This window comes from Empidonax traillii, unplaced genomic scaffold (assembly GCF_003031625.1).
Source record: "Empidonax traillii isolate 1590-97213 ecotype Southwest subspecies unplaced genomic scaffold, ASM303162v1 scaffold684:size475977, whole genome shotgun sequence".
In the NCBI taxonomy this organism is placed as follows: domain Eukaryota; kingdom Metazoa; phylum Chordata; class Aves; order Passeriformes; family Tyrannidae; genus Empidonax; species Empidonax traillii.
Window position 1 is genome coordinate 357,661 of NW_020955877.1, and position 13,199 is coordinate 370,859.

At 38.4% G+C, this 13,199-nt stretch overlaps 1 protein-coding gene across 1 annotated transcript in view; it reads right to left on the reverse strand.

The window, feature by feature from the left end:
• Positions 1 to 12,681: 12,681 nt before the first annotated feature.
• The window catches only part of TRIB2 (tribbles pseudokinase 2), a 20,918-nt gene continuing 20,400 nt past the window's right edge, over positions 12,682 to 13,199 (reverse strand). The window contains exon 4 of the mRNA XM_027899696.1: positions 12,682 to 13,199. This exon is cut by the window's right edge and continues 1,832 nt beyond it. The gene's annotated coding sequence lies outside the window, so the exon portion shown is untranslated.

Genomic DNA, 13,199 nt, shown 5'->3' on the forward strand with positions numbered 1-13,199 from the left:
GGGGAAAAAGAAATGGGAATGGGGGAAGGGGAAGGGAAAAAGGGAAGGGAAAGGGGAAAAAGGGAAGGGAAAGGGGAAAAAGAAATGGGAATGGGGGAAGGGGAAGGACAAAATGAATAGATTCAGATCAGGAAGATGCTGGATGACTATGGAGATCTGAGTTCTTTCTATTAGTTTGCTCCATTCATTCCGCTCAAATTTTTATCTTATTTCATGTAGGCATTGATACCATCAATCACCTGAGTCATTCTATCCTGGAAGCTCCTCAGTGTGAAAGCAAAATCTGTGCAATGAGGCACCTGCAACATGCTCCTTTCTCACTAGTGATTCTGATTAGCCCTGTTATATGAAAGGAACAGCACAGAGCAGGCTGATGAAATAGCCCTGTGTCATGCAGCATGAGAATTCTTTCCCTCCCTAGCTGAACAAAAGAGACCACAGAATGGACTTTGTTTAAATATAAATACCTAGATATAAATATGTAAGGAATTTCAATTTGCACTCATACAAAAATATATTTCGATATACTATGTAATAATTTTAGTATATATGTACTGTATACTATTAATTTTATGCAATAATTGCATAGATGTAATATAATTTTAAAATGCCTCATTTATAAAAGAAAATAGTAATAAAAAATTTTTAAAACTGAAATTAAATATTAAATTATGATGTGATAAATTGTTCAACACTGTGGCCCAAATTATAGTAAAACTCAGTATGAGACCATTACTTCTGAACACAGGTCTGGAACCTAACAGCTATCTCCAACATGTCACGTGCCAGAAATGGGATCAAAACATCATTACTCCTGAAGGTTCCTGCTGTGAAATGTCCAGCTGACGTTTTTTCAAATTGATAATGTGCATTATTTTTGTTATCTTTTATTCCTGACATTTGGGATATTTTACAGAGGAATACTGAGTTGCAAAACAATAATGTATATTATTAAATCCACTAAATCACAAACCTTTTAAAATCCACTGCTCTTAAAGGATATAATTTCTGAGAGGCCTAGAAATTACACAAAAGTGTAGCCTCCTCTTCTGTCCTTCTGTATCTCCTCTGGGGTGATCAGTGAAAGTTGGCCTTGAACATAGATGTCCAAAAAAAATAGTGATGGTGTGGAACAAATTAATATTTTTTCACAGGAAAAGAACTGGGCCAGGCCTGCATTCCTTTCAGTGTCCATATAAACCCTCAGAAGCTGAATGAAATAAGATTATAACAGTAGTTAGAGTTGTGTTTACAACATTTCTTGGCTTTTGCAGTTCAGTTCAGCTTCAGCACCAAAAATAACAAACAAGTCAGGCCTCTAAAACATACACAGGTTGTTTATAAACTCTGAACTTTCAAAAAAATAGCACTTCTGAAAATACTTTATTGCATTTCTGTCATTTTAGTTTTGCTGTACAATCATAAGAGACATAAATACAAAGTTTAAACCAGGGACAGAAGAAAACACACCAGACAATGAAGTCTTAAAAGAAATACTAAAACTACAGAGCATTTGTTAAAAGACAAGAGGAGAAAGCACTACAATATAACCTGGAAAGGTGTCATGTTTGAATATATGAAATTCCTGAATGCATTGACCAGGAATTATGCATTGCTATGGCACGTGGGACAAGCGGCACAGTAGCAACAAAAAAGGGGACCCTGGAATGTATCCTGCTGTGAGAAGGGAGGAGAGAGTGCTCTGCATTCCTCTTTGTCTAATTTCCTTTTTCTTTTTAATAAATCAACCTTCTACTCTTTTCACCCTATTTTGCAACCTCCCCATCAAAAAGGCTGCTCATTTTGAGTAGAAACATGAAGTAAAAGAAACCCCGGAACAAAGAGGGTTTTGTTATAATTAACCTGCCATAATTAAGAGATCAGTAAATGTGTATTGCATTAACCTCCAATGAGCACTGAGACAATTTACAACAATATTGCTTAACAATAGCATATCCTACTGCAAGAAACACCATATTTGTTTATAAACAAGAGGACATCATACCTCTACCTTATGAAGTTACTGACTTTGTCCTCATTACACTTATCTTTGCATGAAACTATGCAAAGGTTAGGTTTAGGGGTGTGCAGCAAAACTGAGGTGCAGCACTGCTACTCAGGACTCTCCTAAAATCCACAGCCCTGCACACAGTGGATTGGTGCCCACCTGGGCCTTCCAGTACAGACTTCAGGTAAGAAGATTCTTTGAGACCCTAAGCAGGGGCTTTTCAGCCTGCCTGTAGCCTGAGGACACCCTTGGAGAATTCTTGCTTTGGACTATTTGAAATCAGGTCCAAATACTGGAGATGAATCAATGGGGCAGCTCATTAGGGTGGTACAGGCACCTTGCAGCTAGAACTTCATGACTATAACTATCATGACAAAAGTCTTGTTCCTGGAAGTATTTCTACTACTTGTCAAGTCTGAGCATAAATAAATATATTCATAAAATGAACAAAAACAATAAACCCAACAGGTCTGTATAAAACATCAGTGTGGGTCAGGAAGGATCACTGTTGACAATGTCACACTCACTTTGGTTTCATAAACCAGTTAACCACACTTATCATACCAGTACATTTAAATTTATAAAAAACTTCTACTACTCTTTTTTCCTTATAAATCTGAAGAAGATGATTGCTTGCTCCGAAGTATAGTAATATAATGTGTAATGTAATGCAGTGTTTGATATAACTAAAAATAATATTGTTTAAAGAAAACCTTCAGAAAATATACTGGGTTTTTTTCTTGAATTGGTATTCTAAAGTGTATGGGGAGCATCTAAAATGATAATACCTCAGTTTATGAGATTGTTATGTGAATTTTTTTTCAGAGAGGGACTATAGAAGGAAAATTATTCCATTGCTTTCATTTAACCTTAATAGATTATCTTCTGAGTCTAGTTGCTGAAATAGATTATTATATTTTGCTTGCCTTTCAAAAGCTGGGTTAAAACCTGCTTAGGTTCCGTGAGAAATGGGTTTTGCAATATTAGGTCAGTTGCAGCTAAAGTTCCTAGATAAAATTTGTTCCCTTTGTACAAAAAAACCCACAAATAATTCAATTAGAACAGGAGAATATGCCTTGTCTGAAGAATAGGAAGCTGCTGATCTCATAAGATAAGACATATTGTACTTGATCCTAAAACTGTTCAGTCATTCTAATATATTCGTTTAACTTCAGTAGTCATAAGGACCTTCAGTCCTAGGCATATCTGGACTTTATTATGCTGCTACATACAAACACAGAGAAAAAAAACACTGTCCCTGTCCAAAGATCTTGCAGTTCTAGTTCACGTTTTAACAGGATTAGCATATGAAGAGATATATTTTAATTATCTTTAAATGCACACTTTTGAGTGTATAAAAATTCCTGTCCTTGTTCAACGCCCATGGAAACCAATGGGAATGTAAATTATTACATTCATTTTTCTAGCCTTTGTGTGAGGCTAGGATACAGCTCTTTTGATTTTTGGTAGCTACGATGTTGCCTTCTATATTTGAGCTGTATGTTTTGGTTCCTGTTTTAAAAAGCAAAAAAATTCTTGGGCAATGGGTGTAGGGCACTACTCATCTGATGAAATATCAGTGTCTGCTTTGGGATGAGACTAATCACTCTCTAGGCTCCACAGGCTGGTCTCCTTGAACTGTCAGGAACTGAGACATCCTTCCTGCAGAAAACTAAAGCTCAGGGTGCTGGAATTTACCTGAGGGTATTTGAGGAATCCAAGAACTGAACTGTTTGTTTCCCCTGTTATTTTTCTATATATGCACAAGGTAAAACAAATTCTCAATAATAGAACTTGTTTGGGCAAGGATTTCCCGAAAAGGTGAAGGACAGGATGCTGCCACATCCCATCAGCTCCCTCCCTTCCAAACAGCAGGCACAGCCTGCTGCAAATCTCTAGCCTACAGAAGTGCCAAACCTTTTCCCAGCTCTTCTTGCTGGAGAAATAAGCTGTGATGCTCTGAAGCAACTGATGAATACGTCATTTTTCCTGTTTCAGCTTCTCACTCAGCTCGGTGCAGAGATATGTGAAAAGAAGGAATTGTACATTCCCACCCCCTCCCTCATTTAGGACTGTTCATTTATGTACGTGCACGCATAGCCTTATGTACACATGCAGGAACAAAAACTCATCCATCTCTATTCTACGTGAGATTCCCGTTTGCTAAAGAAAGACAAAGTTCTAAGCTTTTATTTACTTAGAATACAATTTTGCAAGAGTTGCATGTGTAATTCATCATGTGTGACGGGGTTGCAACATCAGGCATGAACCAGTCAATCTATAGAGAGGTAGCTTGAAGCAATTCATGTACTGCAACATCACTGGCTACAGATTAACGGGCTGCCAGGATTTTGTTGCTATTTTTATGGGAGGAGAGAGTGAAATATACCATTGCATGGCCATCATATGCATCAAGGCCAAATCTTACAGATTGTAGTCTTTGTTATTCTGCTGGTAACTATTATCTGTGCCAGGGTAACACAGAGATGGGCATACACCAAACACCTGAGCTGCATTCATACCAAATGGATTTTTTTCATACACCTTTTTAAACCTACCATTTTGCCGCTTTTCATTGTTTATAAACACGCATTTCCATAACCACACTAAAAGAAAAAGAGACCATCTCAAACCCCACACATTACTGAGATGAGTATATGATGGCTTGAGCTAGAAACCAAGCTCTGGTCATCAGCTGGAAGCCAGACATCATTTGTTTTGTCCGCATACTTAAATCCCAGGAAGCAGACACATTTCAAACTACCATCATGACTTGTTTTCATCTTTGGTTTGCAGATTTAAAAAGATAGTGCCAGATCCTCAGCAAAACTGTAACACCAAATAAGTATTATGTAAGGGTAGTACATAAATAGGTTATAGAAGGGCAGAATAACATCATAAAGGGAAAGTATTTGTGACTCATTTTTTCTAATTCTTTTAGGAGTTTTCCTAATGCGCAGTACACAATTGAAATAAATGGAAACTTTAAGAAATATTCTACATAAGGCAGAGTCCAAAAATGCAGAAGGTTATGCAAGGCTAACTGTAAAAATAAGCAGATGAGTCCTCTAAAATAATATTGCAACATTTTTTGGCTTCCATTTATTGGTTGCCATAGGATTTTTAGCCAGTGAGCAACTGCTAAACACAAGGCTGCTTCATACCATAGCTTGGCTTTTAAGAGAAGAAAAACATTAACATTGTTTAATGAACACCCTTGTCTGGAGAAGTATTAGCAAATGCTAGGAACTCATTTTCCTAATGCCTACAAGCAGAGAGATTAGCAAGTGTTGTATTTACGATGTTCTGCCCAATTTGAATCTTCCTTTCTGAAAATACACAAAACTCTCTCCCAAATAAAAAGCAACTTGTTTTTGAGGGAAGTTGTGGCAGGGGGAGGAAGTCCAGGAGCAAACAGGTTAAAGTGCCGTGTACACAACAGAACGGATCACAAGGCATTTTAATGAGCTATTTGAGTTACACCAGCTGCTTCTGGAGCCAGAGGGAACATCCACTGGTGGACACAAAAGTAAAGAAATAGAAAATGCTTTTCTAAAGCATTTAATTTCTCTACTGAACAGGTGGTTAAGTATGCTCCATGTAGCACATCCTACATGGAGGGGTAACAGGAGGAAAATAAAATAGTGACATGCTATAAAAAGGAAATAAATGCATTTGCTCTCGATCTTTTATTCAGTCTCCCAGTATATCTTGATGCATCAACATTCATCATTACTATTTTTTATGATGTTGATTTATGCTCTCTCTGCAGTTGGGTTTATTTTCTGCGTTCTGTCCGGTGACTGCTAGATGTAAAAGGCTTAAAGCAGCCCATGTGTGGCCGTGGCTGAGCACTTACTCAAGTGTTACATAAGGGTCAGGCTCTTTCGGCCCAAAACCCTTCTGGGCCAACATTTGCAAGCTTGTTTCACAAGTGACCATTTCTGAAGAGGGAAGGAGAGCATTTTCCCACAGAAATTAGATACGTATTTACCTTTTTTTAAAGTAGCCAAGTGCTGACACCTAGGAAACTCTCAAGTTAATGACAGAATAGTGTTCTGAGCCTTAGGTTTACAAAAGCTGAAGTCTTCTGGACTGCCCTACGTAGATGTCCATATAGATGTGTCCACCCGCTACCATCTGAGATGCTTGAGGGCACCCCACCACATCTCCAGCTGTCTCTTCACAAGAAGTCATTCTTCCATAGCTTCTGTGTCACATCTGAAAGTCTTGTGTAGGTGTCTTGGGTACCTGGTGTATCTCAAAGGAAACACAACATTTCTGTGTATGCCAATGAATCAGTGCTCTGGCAAGCAGGGAGAATTAATCCTATTTAACTTTAGACATCTACTCCTGAGCTAGTCATGCTGAGCTCCTTTTATAGTCAGCAGAGAGAAATATAGTTGTCAACATTTAGCTGGACAAATCCTGCCCCCAAATTCCACTTGTGAAAGCCATTACTCCCAGCTTCAATAGCACTAGGTGATCCAAATCTTGTCTTTGTCCTCCCTGTTACATGTAAAGCTGGCAGTGGGTTTCTCTTCCCTCTTTGAGGAGCTTGATTTAAGAGCTGAGACAGAACAAAGCTTGGGCTTGACTATATAACTCCAGAAGTGCTGCCTGCTGTGCTCTGACAGGGTAACCTTTTCTTGTGAAAACAATCTTGGAACAAGCTTTGAAATTGCCCTAAATATCAGTCTTTGGTCTAGTTCAGCAGCAAGTGCACTAAGACAAACAACTAAGCCTACAGCCTACCTACTAACCTCCTGAAAGAAGGTCTTTCCCGGGCCTCTGGGGATTATATCTGTTATTGATTCAACTGACTGGAACTCACAGTAAATTGATGGTGTCAAGAAGTTGCAAAGAAGTATTGAAAGATGCGGTTTCCACTTCTCTGAACAATTGGTATCCAACAGCTACAATGTCAGAAACATTACTTGTGGATGGGAATAGCAACATTTAGAGTCTTTTAATCCCATCTACAATTAGAAGGAAGATGAGAAGCCTTCTACCCCTTAGAAAAGTCTGGTGTTTCTGAGATAGATAGCCTTTGGATATAATACACAACACACATTTCTCTCTTATTTCTATGATGTGCTCACCATGGTGGCCTCCAAATGCACTCTGAGTGACCTGACAGCACAAACCCCATGGTAGCAAGTGTCACTTACAATTGCAGTTGCTCTAAATAAAAGCGAAGTGTATTGGCAGGGTGGAAAAAGTCAGAAGATAAAACTGTTTAAACACAGTGATGGAGGGATTTTCATCCTTGTTCTGTAATTTAGGAAAATAGATTACCAAAAGTTTATGATTGCTTGCATAAAATATCCAGTATCTGCTACAGTCATTATCTTCAACACTTATTTATGGGCAAGACTATCTAAAACCTAAAAACTTAATTTCTCTAAAAATAACTAACTACAGAAAATGGTGATGACATTGTTGGAGGAGATCTGTGGAAGAGGGAGATCTTGTTAAACTATGGCATTTTGCAAAATCAATTCTACAATCCCAGCATGTTTGATGAAAAAACAAGGTACAGCCTAACCCTTGCTCAACTAGCAAATAAGTAGAACTCAAAATTCCACTTGGCCCTGGACAGGTTGGCATGAGGTATTATTCTGGAATGGCTCAGTAATGTTTCTCCTACAGAAGGGGCATAGAACTTTATCTTCTTTACATTTACCTATGCATAAAGACTTCTCATAAAGGCTAAAAAAAATGAGGAAGGGCACAATCACTCTGCATCTCCTGTGCTTGGAGGACATAAATGCAACCTTGATCCATCCTGTCCTGGCTTTATCTAAATTTATCCAGATAAATTTATCCAGGAAATTTTCATCCTGCAGTAAAATGTAGGTTATAGTCATGGTGTGATCAATCAGCAGGGATGAAATCAGGCGATGTTGACTCCTCCCAGATTTATCAACTGCAGACAATAGCAAAATGTCACTGGATTTCTCTGAATCATGCAATTCATGTTGCTGATGTTCCTTTTTTAAATTAAAGACAGCATTGTGAACTTTCTGACAAATCTCACTGCTGTCCTGAGGTTACATGAGATCACTGGTTATTCATGTTAGCAGCTCCTCAGACAGGGCAAAGACTCGATATTCTACACAGAACCAAGAAAATGGATTTGTCAACATCTCCCATCATGTTGAATAGAAAAAGAAAGGAAAAATGAAGATGCTTTTTCTTTCTCTGCCACATATTCTCTGTTGCAATCATGCTATTGCTCTTCCAAGATATGTTCCTTTGACTGAATGAGAGAGTTTTTAAAAAGTAACAACTGGTAAAATATGCATGTACTTACTCATCTTGAGCAGCTTGATTTGATTGGCCTTGATTTGAGCTACCAAGGAGAGTAGGCATGTTATGTAATTTTTGAAGCCACATTTATTCTAATAAAAACTTTGTACGTAATAAAATCCTTTTACCCTAACGCATTTGGAGTCCTGTCAGAAACTTGCTACCCAGAAGAGCTGCAATTTTTACCCACATTTCATCTTACAGCAGCTCTAAAGGCATGGATCAGGCACATTTCTTTCTAATGTGAAAACTAAAATGCTTGATTAGCAATTACAAACACTTAAAATTACCAATAATCTCTAGCTGTGGTGATTATACATAGGAGAAAGTAGAATTAAACAAAATATGAAGTCATAAAATGGCCATTGGTGATCAGTAAGCATGCACTTCCCTCTTCTAGCAGGCTGATACTGAGCTCCTAAAATTAAACCACAACTGAATGTGTTTTTTCAACCCATGATATTCTAAAATGCATTTTATTCTTATTTCCAGTGACTGAGACCAAATTTTAATAATAAACTGTTATGAGAGAAACAACGAGCTAAGTTGGAAGAAAGAAAATCAGCTCTCAGTATGAGCACACATTTATCCACCTCTGCCCTGTACCTTGAAGAACTGGATTTGACCCATAGAGCACACTATTCCTAGATGTCCTCCTACTGCAGGTATTTGCAGTTACGGGTGGAAGTTTCTGCCCATAAAGGCACATTTGGTCACAACTGAAGGACGAAACCTGCTTTCTGTTTCCGCCCTCCACATGTCCAGCACACACTCCTGCAGACAGGGGAAGCAGAGGCAGCGTAACTTGGGCTCCTGTGGCATCAGCCAGTGCTACCTGCATGTTCTGGGCAGCAGGCAGGGGCTACAGGTAGGGCCAGCAGCCTCCCATCCTGCAGTTCACTGACTGGCAGCAATTCTGCGTTCTTCACTGACCAATGACCCACCCTTAGGTGAGCACACAAGAGTGTCTGTACTGTGCTTCACAGCGTCCTTTCTTCCTTTGTCACTTTGATGGGCTTTGAGAAGCCTGAAAGTTCAGACCTGGTTTGGAGATGTTTGGAGATTTAGATGGGAAAAAGTTGAGCACAATGGTAGCACCACAGATTTCTACAGGAGCCTTATCAAGCCCCATGTGTTTCAGTCTTTCCAGGATTGAACTCCGATGCCAGAGGGCGAGTGGAAAGCATGGACAAACACAGTTTCCTTTCTTGTGTGCTGCTTTCACAATGCCTACTTTGCCAACCTAATCAGATGGAGATAAACACCTTGCAATATACTGTACAACTGACGTCAGCTTTTTGTGTGCTTGGAATGACATCAGCATCAGCTTTGCAATGCTTTAATCTCTTGAGCAGAAATAAGCACAGCAGCAACTAACCTATTACTTTCCACAAGCTGCCACACCAAGATTATTTCCTTTTTCCCTTCCTGGCTACAGATGCTGGGTGAAGGAGGCAGGAGAGCCAGAACAAAGAAATCCACTCCTGTACTAAGCCAGTTTTTGTGAGGAGTCGAAATGAATTTAAATTGAGTAATAAAAAGAATAAATAACACCCCTGAGCAGAGAAGTCAGGCCCATTTAGGCACTTAAGAAATGCATTCTTCTCACTTACATCAGAGCAAATAATACCAAATTAATTTCTCAGAATTTACACTACCATCACTGTAAATGTATTTTTCCTCACATTTGTATATACTCATCGATATACTTTAAGCTTTCCAAGTCAAATATGGTCTAGAGTTTCAAACTTTTACAGAGGCCCCTGGCAAGGCATCTCCAGAGAATCAAAATTTCAAGGTAATAGTCTAAATTTGTTTAGTTCAGAAGTCAAAAAAGCTGAAATGGAGGCACAGAAACTGGTACTGAGAATGTAACTATCAAGAACATTGGGAAAAGCAAATTTCATTTGCAGAACTGGCCTGATTTAAGTTGGGTTTTGGGTTTGTGGTTCTTCTTAAGAAATTTTCCTCAGCTGTTTTTCCTGTTCCAGAGGAATTACACCATATTACAGGACATTTACACTCTGTTTTACTTATACTTTGATTTCAATTTGTCTCATCATGTTACCAATTTTCAACATTTGCTTCTATTGAAAGAACAGGACAGTGACAAGCTAGTTAAGTTGCTAGCTAGACTGTCACTTATTACCTTATTAAGTTTTTCATAGAAACCTTAGCCAAAACTTTAAGAATAAAGAACTGATCATTACTTAATTCTTTTGGTATTCATTATACTATTAGTCACAGAGCTCACTCATACATTTCCAAATTTCAACACAATCATTTCAGGATGAAGAGTATTATTTTTTCCCCTTCTTAATAATTTTTCCTTGGCATCACATTTCATACCCTTTCCGACTACCAGGAAAGAACAGTTTGGGGGTTTTAGGGGCTTGAGTTGGGCTTTTGTGTTTTTTTTTTTTTTTCTTTTCAGAAACACAAGTTTACCAGGGTTACTTCATCTACAAGATAATGCATTTTTAACTGATTTGTTTATCTCCAGAACACATGTACACCTCAGTGAGGCTAAGGGATCAGGTTATATGACATCATGGTGCCAAAGGAATAACTGTCACTTGTTTGTGCAGTCCTCAAGAAAAGCCTGTAGCTTGAAATAACACACAGTTCTGCACTGAGAAAATATTTAGTAATAGAATATAGTTGTGGTTTAAAAAAACAAACAAACAAACAACAAACACCAAAAAAACCCCAACAAAACCTTATTTTTTTTCATTTGGGAGGGGTACAGAGGGGATAGAGGGCCTCTGGTCCGTAAGTCTGTCACTGGGTCATATTCTGTGAAACGGTTTTGTTTGTAGACATGGCTTTTCCCCCTGCATAGTTGTGAGATGATCATCCTTTTCCCCAGGACAAAGAGGCAACTAAGACTATCTGACAGTCTGCTCGGCAAAATCCTTCATCAAACTGCAATTGATAACCAACTCAAGGGTTGAGCAGCACTAAGAAAGCTGTCTTGAGGCATTTCTGCAGCAAGCAGTGCTATACCTGTACTAGACTAGCAGTGCCCATGAAATAAAAAGAAAAGCCAGAAATCAGCTGTTTGAATTGCAAATTCCCCTCTTGGGTTTCACTTCAGGGACGAGGAATCTCCAAAAACAAGACATCCCTTCAGCATTTTATAAAGCTGACTACAGCTGCCAAAGGATTCCTCTGCAGCAACACTGAGAAAGCTTTAGCCTCAAGTAAAAAATTCACTGCAAATGAGCAATCATTAGTCAGCTGCATTTTTCATATAATTACTGGCAGTGAAAAAGCAAGCATACAGGTTGCTGGAAAATAAGGTCTCACTACTTCCACCCAAACGGAACAGAAGCTGTTCACATAAGTTTTAGTGGAGGAGAGGGAAATCCTCAGTGCTCCCCTTCTCTCTATGACTGATTACAATCTGTTTTTTTCTATAAAGCACATTTATTGTGGGAGTTTGATTTGAAAGAATTTCAAGTAATTTAAACTTTGGCTGCAGGCATACAGATCATTTAAAAACCAATCTTCAAGTGTTTCTACATGTTAATAACATTTCTGGTTGGTGCTATAATCAACAGTCTTAATTCTCAACCTACCAACTCAAATATTCAATACACTGAATTACCTAGAATGAAATCATGTAGTACAAAGTTAGTCAGACTGACCTGTAACAATAAACCCCGTGTTAGCAGTTTTGGTACAATACTCTTGGACTGGGGAGGTTTAACGTGCTCGGGTTTCTTTAGGGGTAACTGTCAGCCACCCTTAGATTTTTCAAACTATAAAAGTGCTGAAAACAGCCTGCACAGTGGTTCAAATCAAAGCACAGTTCAAATTGTCTTAATGGATCAGGATTCATCTGTCCTGCCTCATATTCACAAAGCATTACCCCATATGCACTTATACATGATGTCACTATCTGCATTTTTTAATTATTATTGAAGATGAGTGACAGAAACACAATCTGGCCTTAAATTAAAGACAGTAAATCAGTAGGTGCAAATTCATATCCATCCTTTCTGGAATTGAGGTGCAAATGCAAGAGGTACATTCCTCTGGAATTTTGAAAAGTGCAAGGGGCAGCTCACTCCATTTCGGTATCTCTTAACTGGTCAAAGAGCCTCCCACCACCACCAAAGTTCTCATCATGTTTCAATACCCTTCTTGAGAAGGTAACTGGGCTTGGGACAAGCCAAAATAAAATAAAATAAAAGCCAGTTTTCTTCATAGCAAATGGTAAAATTTTTTATGAAAAGGCTTACAGTATTACCTTGTAAATCTAAGTGCTAAGCTTGCTCAGATCACAGGACTGGCACACAGATCACAGCAACACAAAAAATAACATCTGAGTGTAAGAACATCGTTCACCACTCATGTTTAGTTAAATATGCACAATTTTATTTATTGAAGAGATTAGGACAAAAACATTAAACCAAATACATGACAAAGCACCAGAGGCAGTAAAACCCCACCATGCACATCACCAATCTTTCCTCCTATAAGGTACTTACAAAATAAAAAAAAGTCCTTCTTGACACAGCACCATCTTCAGAGTGTAAAAACATTACTCCTTTATATTCTTAGTTACCAAAATAGAACCAAGGCAGGTCAGCTGCAGCTAGCTTTGTCTCTTGATAAAGAACTGTGAAACATCCTCTTGAGAGTGGGACCATAACTTTCCTGCAAGGCAGGCAAATAGCATCCATACGTCAAATGCCAAGTAGCTGTACGCACATGCCACATACTATAATTAAGCACAAATTCAAGTAACATTTACATACTACAGAGTCCACATGTACCTACCCAAAAAACATGACCACTTCACAAAACGTATACAGGCAGTAATATCAGAACAACTGAGGTACTGGAAACACAAATATTTATGCCAAGAGAT